Source organism: Anabrus simplex, chromosome 12, assembly GCF_040414725.1.
Source record: "Anabrus simplex isolate iqAnaSimp1 chromosome 12, ASM4041472v1, whole genome shotgun sequence".
Taxonomy (NCBI): Eukaryota; Metazoa; Arthropoda; class Insecta; order Orthoptera; family Tettigoniidae; genus Anabrus; species Anabrus simplex.
The window spans coordinates 86286373-86293075 of NC_090276.1; positions in this window are offsets into that span (position 1 = coordinate 86286373).

Genomic DNA, 6703 nt, shown 5'->3' on the forward strand with positions numbered 1-6703 from the left:
CACATATGAATTTTAGAAAGAGGTGGGAGAACGAAGCGGCATGTTGGAAATTTTGACAAAGATATTCAATAAAATATTCGAGAAAGCGATATTTCCAAAAGCTTGGAAAGAGGGGATTATATGCCCTATATACAAAAATAAAGGGGATAGATTAAATCCAGGAAACTATAGGGGAATTACCTTATTAGATTCATTGGGGAAAGTATATACGGGTATACTAGCAAATAGACTAAGGAACTGGGCAGAGAGACATGCAATCCTCTCGAAATTTCAAAGTGGCTTCAGAAAAGGGAGAACAACACCAGATAATGTTTTTATTGTGAGAACTTTTATTGACAAATATGTAAAGAAAAAACGTGGAAAGCTCTATATTACATCAATAGATTTAGAAAAAGCATTCGATACTGTGAACAGGGGGGCAGTCGTTACTAGATTGAGACAAGTAGGAGTGTCATGTAAAATGATAAGGGCTATAGAAAAGATATATGCTGAAGTAAAGTGTACTGTGAGAGTCAAAGAAGGAGTAGTAGTAGGAGATATTATTTCTAAAGTGGGTTTGAAACAGGGATGTAAATTGTCACCGATTTTATTTCTATTGTTCATTAACGATATACTAGAATTTGAAGTTGAGGAAAGATTAGCACTGCCGTGTTTATAAAATCAGGATATTCCTGGTCTTGTCTTTGCTGACGGCATACTCCTGTTCACACTAACGCCAGTTGCAATGCAAAAAAGTATTGATGGTATCGAGAAGTACTGTAAAGAGTGGAATATGAAAATTAACGCACAGAAAACTAGAGTAATGGTGTGCAAAAACGGGAACAAATTAGCAAAAAAGGAAAAATGGTATCTTGAAGGAGTAAATCTGGAAGTAGTTAACAAGTTAGAATATTTAGGAATTATCATATCAGGAAATGGAAATTGGTCTGAACACGTCAAGAGAGCAAAACTGATTGGTACAGCAGCCCTAGCTAGTATAAGAATATTAGATAACAGGATGCCTAATATTGATTTTAGGGTACAAAGAAATGTATACAACGCTGTGATTAAATCTAAAATGATATACGGTTCAGAAGTATGGGGCACAGAAAAGGAAATAGTAATGCTCGATTCAGTCACTAGTAGATTTATTAAAATAATTACAGGCTTACCAATATGTACAGCGAATAGTGGAGCAAGATTAATGTGTACTGACATTAATATAAAAGTGGATATAATTAAGAGATTAATAAAATATTGGTTTAGGTTAAAAAGGGGAGGAGGGGGAGAAATTCTAGATATAGCTTACCGACACCAAATGAGGTATCAGGATGGGTACTGGGCGGGCAACTTAAAGAAAATACTAGAAGGAATTGGGATGGGGAACTATTGGGACAACGATTTAGAAGAAAGGAAAGTCTGTGGGAGAGTGGCACAGAGGGTAGCAGATATAGAAATACAAAGGCTAAGAGCTGAGGGTAATAATAGGAGAACTCTGAAGGAATTCATGAATATATACCCAGGTATGAAAATAATACATGATAAATTAACCAAAAGAGAATACAGGGGAATGATATGGTGGTTGATGGGAGTTTATAAAAATAAGGCATTTACAGAAGTTGCAAATACATGTTTATTGTGTGAAAAGGAGTTAGGAAATGCACATTTCTTGAGACAGTGTGAAAGTACAAGAGCATTACGGGTTAAATACTTGGAAGCGGAAGAGATAAATAAAATGGAAAGAGAATCTGAGTACTATACTCTTGTCAAATTAATAAACAGGGAATGGAGAAGGCCAGGGAAGCTATCAAAATTATTCACAATTATAAAAAGCTTGTGGGAGAAAAAAATGAAATTAGTGCATGAGGGAAGGGGCACATGCTGCTGAAAAAAAATGAAACAGCGAAATCAGCACGAGTACACATGGTTAAAAGGATATTATGGGAAACTTAAGCTACACATACAGGAATGCATGCTAGTATTTCAGGATGAACCAAGTCTCGGCTCTCCTACTTCGGACGACCGAAGTTGGAAGAGGGAGACTCCAAATCGATCAGTTACCCGTACAATGAATAAGAAGTTTAAAATTGATTATAGTCAGTAGAAGAAAACATACGGCAAGTAGTTATCTCTGAAGTATCATCTCTGTATGGGTTAATAATAACGAAGTTTTGTAATCATGTATGTACATAAAACAACTTTGTTTCACAGATATGGAACATTATAGAGTTTAACTCACTAATAACTAAGGGCGACAATAATTATAAGTTTAGTATTATTTTCGTTTTTTTATATCTGTTCAGTTTTGTTCCCTTGTTCCTTAGGTATTGTATATTTCTAATTAGTAGATTCAGTTCATTGATATGTAAGCCGTACGGAATTACTTCTAATGAGGTTGTTTGTTGTTTGTCTGCCTGTTTTATTTTACTTTGGTTATGTTAGTTAGTTTGTTTTGGCTACCTTCTAATGAGATTGTTGGTTGTTTGTCTGCCCGTTTTATTTTATTTTGGTTTTGTTAGTTTGTTTGTTTTTGGCTGCTGACGTACAGTAGAGTTGGAAGAGGCGGGGATAGGCCTGACCTATCTCAAGCTAAAGTGTTGATTCGGTACGTCTGCACATGTAAAGTAGAGTAAAGTAGTGAATAGTGTTAGGTTAGAGGAAGTAAGTTGTCAATGAGACAGTGAAAGATGAGCCGAGTTATGGAATCCGTCTCGGCAGTGAAATATAGGTGTGACAGCCTACATGTAGAGCTAGGCAATCCGCACACATGTGGGTTGTTACAGGAAGGAGTGGTGAGGAAATAAGATTGGCAGCTTAAAGGGTCTATGAGGTATCGGTTTCCGAGCCTCATGAGACATGTCTGGTCGTGACATCCCAGGGAAGGGTGGTAGCAGTTCCTCACCAGGGGTGATGTCGCGGCCAGACAGATTTAGGATAGATTTAGTATATATTCATGTAGTAAAGTAGTTAGTTTAGTTAGGTGGTGTGTTGCATGTGGAGCTGGCGATCCGCCCAGGTGCAAGATGCTACAAAGTAGATTTAGAAGTAGTTAAGTAGTATATTCATGTAGTAAAGTAGTTAGTTTAGTTAGGTGGTGTGTTGTATGTGGAGCTCGCGATCCGCCCATGTGCAAGATGCTACAAATTAGATTTAGAAGTAGTTAAGTAGTAAGTAGTAGTGTCTAGCTATAAATAGTCTGTGAGTGTTTATTTTATTGGAACATTGTAACTGGGCGAAAGCCTGTCATGTTCAGTTCAATAAATTCATTCATTCATTCCTTCATTCATTCATTCATACTTGGGAAGCAAACTGACAGGATGCAGGAATGAACGTGGAGATCAGTACTGTAGAAGGATACAACAGGGAAAGGCATTTTACCAGAAGATCAGGAACTTGATCTGGAAGCAGGGATTAGCAACGAAGCGTAAAGAGGTGATGTATAACATGTATTATCACCCTATATTGACAAATGCACCAGATATCCAAACACTGGTAAGACAGACCAGTGAGATGTGTGGTATATATGGGTGTCACTGTTAAATTTATAAATGAACAAAAGAAATCCAACATTAAGATAACAAGATAAGCATTAACTCGTCAAATATGACAAAAGTAAAGGTTAAACTCACAGCTAAACTAGCAGCCAATTGAGCAGAATGCAGCCTGGTCACAAATAAAGAAAAACCTTCTTTGTGTTTCTCCATTTTGGCGAAGAACTTGGCCGACAAACCATTCCAGTTGGAGGTGTATTCGACTTCTTACTGTTCTTCCTTTGATCTGCTTGGACTTGATGACTTCTTGGCATTCTCTCGTCCCCTCTGCGAATGCAAATAGGGCATTCATTATATAAGGGAACTGCTCCGGTAAATCTCCAGCATCCACAAACCTGAAGCAAGAAACTGCCAAATTAACTCTGTTTGATGTCTAAACCTTAATATACTGCACAATCCAAAAACAGTCTTGTATACAATAAAAAGATAAAGAACTTCAAATTAGCTATCTTCCCAGAAATATTGCCAGAAAGTTAGTTTCTATTCTGATCTTTGCACAAGAACTTTTGGGACACATCATTCCTTTTTTATACCCAACATAATTACTATAAAGAGCTCTGTTTATTGTTTCCTGTGGGACAAAAGCTTTCTTTGTTGGCCATTAATACCGCAGGTAGTAAAATAAATAAAGAATATTTACAAATATTCTTCGCATATATTTTACAGAATTTAGCAAAGGAAAACTTGGTTGCATGCATTATTTGAAATAAAGTTGGTACTGCTTCGCCTCAAACAATGAATCCTGTTGTATTAAAGCATTGTGTGGCCTTGGTCTGTACAGCATAAATAGCATGTTAGAAGTGAAGTACGGGCATCGTATGAAGTATGAATACAAGTTCTCATAATCGCTTGTTCACAGATTAAGATATGCTTAGGTTTATTGAAGATACCGGGAACATTGGAAACCATGCAACATGAAGCAAATAAAATACACATAATTGGCTTTATGCCTCAAAGACACAAGTAGGTCTTATGGTGACGGTGGGAGAGGAAAGGGCTAGGAGAGGGAAGAAAGTGGCCATGGCCTTATTAAAGGCAAAGCCCAAGCATTTGCCGTGTGAAAATGGGAAACCACGGAAAGGGATCTTTAGGACTTTCGACAGTGGGGTTTGAAATAACTATCTCCCGGATACCAGCTTACAGTTGTGCTCGCCTAACCGCAGGGCCAGTACGAAGAAGTATGATGTCAGGGAAAATTGTACTCATGACTAACAAAAATCAAACTCTACTTTAAAAATGCTCAAGAATTACTGGGCATTATTTACAACAAAATCCTATACAACTATTACCAGTCATTACAACAACAGGCAGGTGAAACTACCTGATTATAAAAATCAGCAGAAGGTAAACAAACCATACGAAAATTTTTATCAACGGGGTTGTCTACCTGCGTGAAGATTATGATGAGTTTCTTAGAAACCAATTTATGTTCTTTCTGTATTCAGTTTTGGGGTACTTCATTATGTAGAAATAATTTGTTTTAAATAAAGAACAAACTGAAACCAATTCCCTCCCTTTTTTAAAGTTCTCTCCTAAAATTAGGATGCACAATGGCATTCAACAGGATTCATTGGTGTGGATTATTTGTGGCATACGGTATGTAATATGCGATACCCTGGTATTCATTTGGTGCAGTAAGAAGAGACAAAAATTAGGTGTTTTGCAACAAGAAACTATATCACCTATCGGTGATTCCCAATACAGTTTGGTAATATTGATTATAAGTTTTTTGGATGGACTAACAGTATCAGGTGCTGACTACAGGAGATTGAATTGATTAAAGAATTAATGTTATCGGTTTGCATCCCAGTAATGACTTTTACAACTTTTGGAACAGCAAGGTGCTGGAATTCGTTTCTTTGGGAGTTCTTTTATGTGAGAAATGTATTTCAGGTTCCCTATAGGAATCAATATCTTTATCATCGGATGGGCGGGCTGGCATCACTTTTTAAAAAGGGACAAAGGTTCTGATTTTGCATTCTGCATTTTTAAATCCGGTGTCTCCACTAGCCTACGCAGTGGTCTACACGGTATGCATCAGCCATGCATCTTGGTAGGTGTACTATTTACCGACTGATGAGCCCAACTTAGCTCATTGGGTCGAAACTCTGTCAACCAGGAGTGAATAGGTGAAAAATTTTGTAATGTCCATTAACGGACCAACTGTTTTGGTATTAGATCTTGTACATGGCAGCAGATTTAACAAACACGTGGCTGATATATTTGATCCTCTTCAAATATCACTGGACTGAGAAAGGATTGAACCTATGAACTCGGGCTCAGAAAACCACACCTCAACAGTCAGAACAAATCAGCCTGGCAACTACAGAAAAAAGTCAAGGAAAGGTAAATTGGATGGGGGGACCTTGAAATTGTGGAAACCTTGAAGTACTTGGGAAGCAAACTGACAAGATGCAGGAATGAACATGGAGATCAGTACTGTAGGACGATACAACAGGGAAATGCATTTGACCAGCAGATAAGGAACTTGATCTGGAAGCAGGGATTAGCAACGAAGCGTAAATAGGTGATGTAGAACATGTATTATCACCCCATATTGACAAATGCACCAGATATCCAAACACTAGTAAGACACAGCAGTGAGTTGTGTGGTATATATGGGTGTCACTGTTAAATTTATAAAAGAACTAAAGAAATCCAACATTAAGATAACAAGATAGGCATGAACTTGTCAAATATGTCAAAAGTTAAGGTTAAACTCACAGCTAAACTAGCAGCCAACTGAGTCGAATGCAGCCTGGTCAAAAATAAAGAAAAACCTTCTTTGTGTTTCTCCATTTTGGCAAGGAACTTGGCCGGAAAAGCATTCAAGTTTGAGGTGTATTCGAATTCTTACTGTTTTTCCTTTGATTTGCTTTGGACTTGATGACTTCCTGGCATTCTCTCGTCCCCTCTTCGAATGCAAATAAGGCATTCACTCTATAAGGCAACTGCTCCGGTAAATCTCCAGCATCCACAAACCTGAAGCAAGAAACTGGCAAATTAATTCTGTTTGACGTCTAGCCCTTAATATACTGCACAATCCATCAACAGTCTTGTGTACAATAAAAAAATAAAGAACTTCAAAGTAGCTATCTTCCCAGAAATATTGCCAGAAAGTTACTTTCTATTCTGATCTTTGCATAAGAACTTTTGGGATACATCATTCTTTA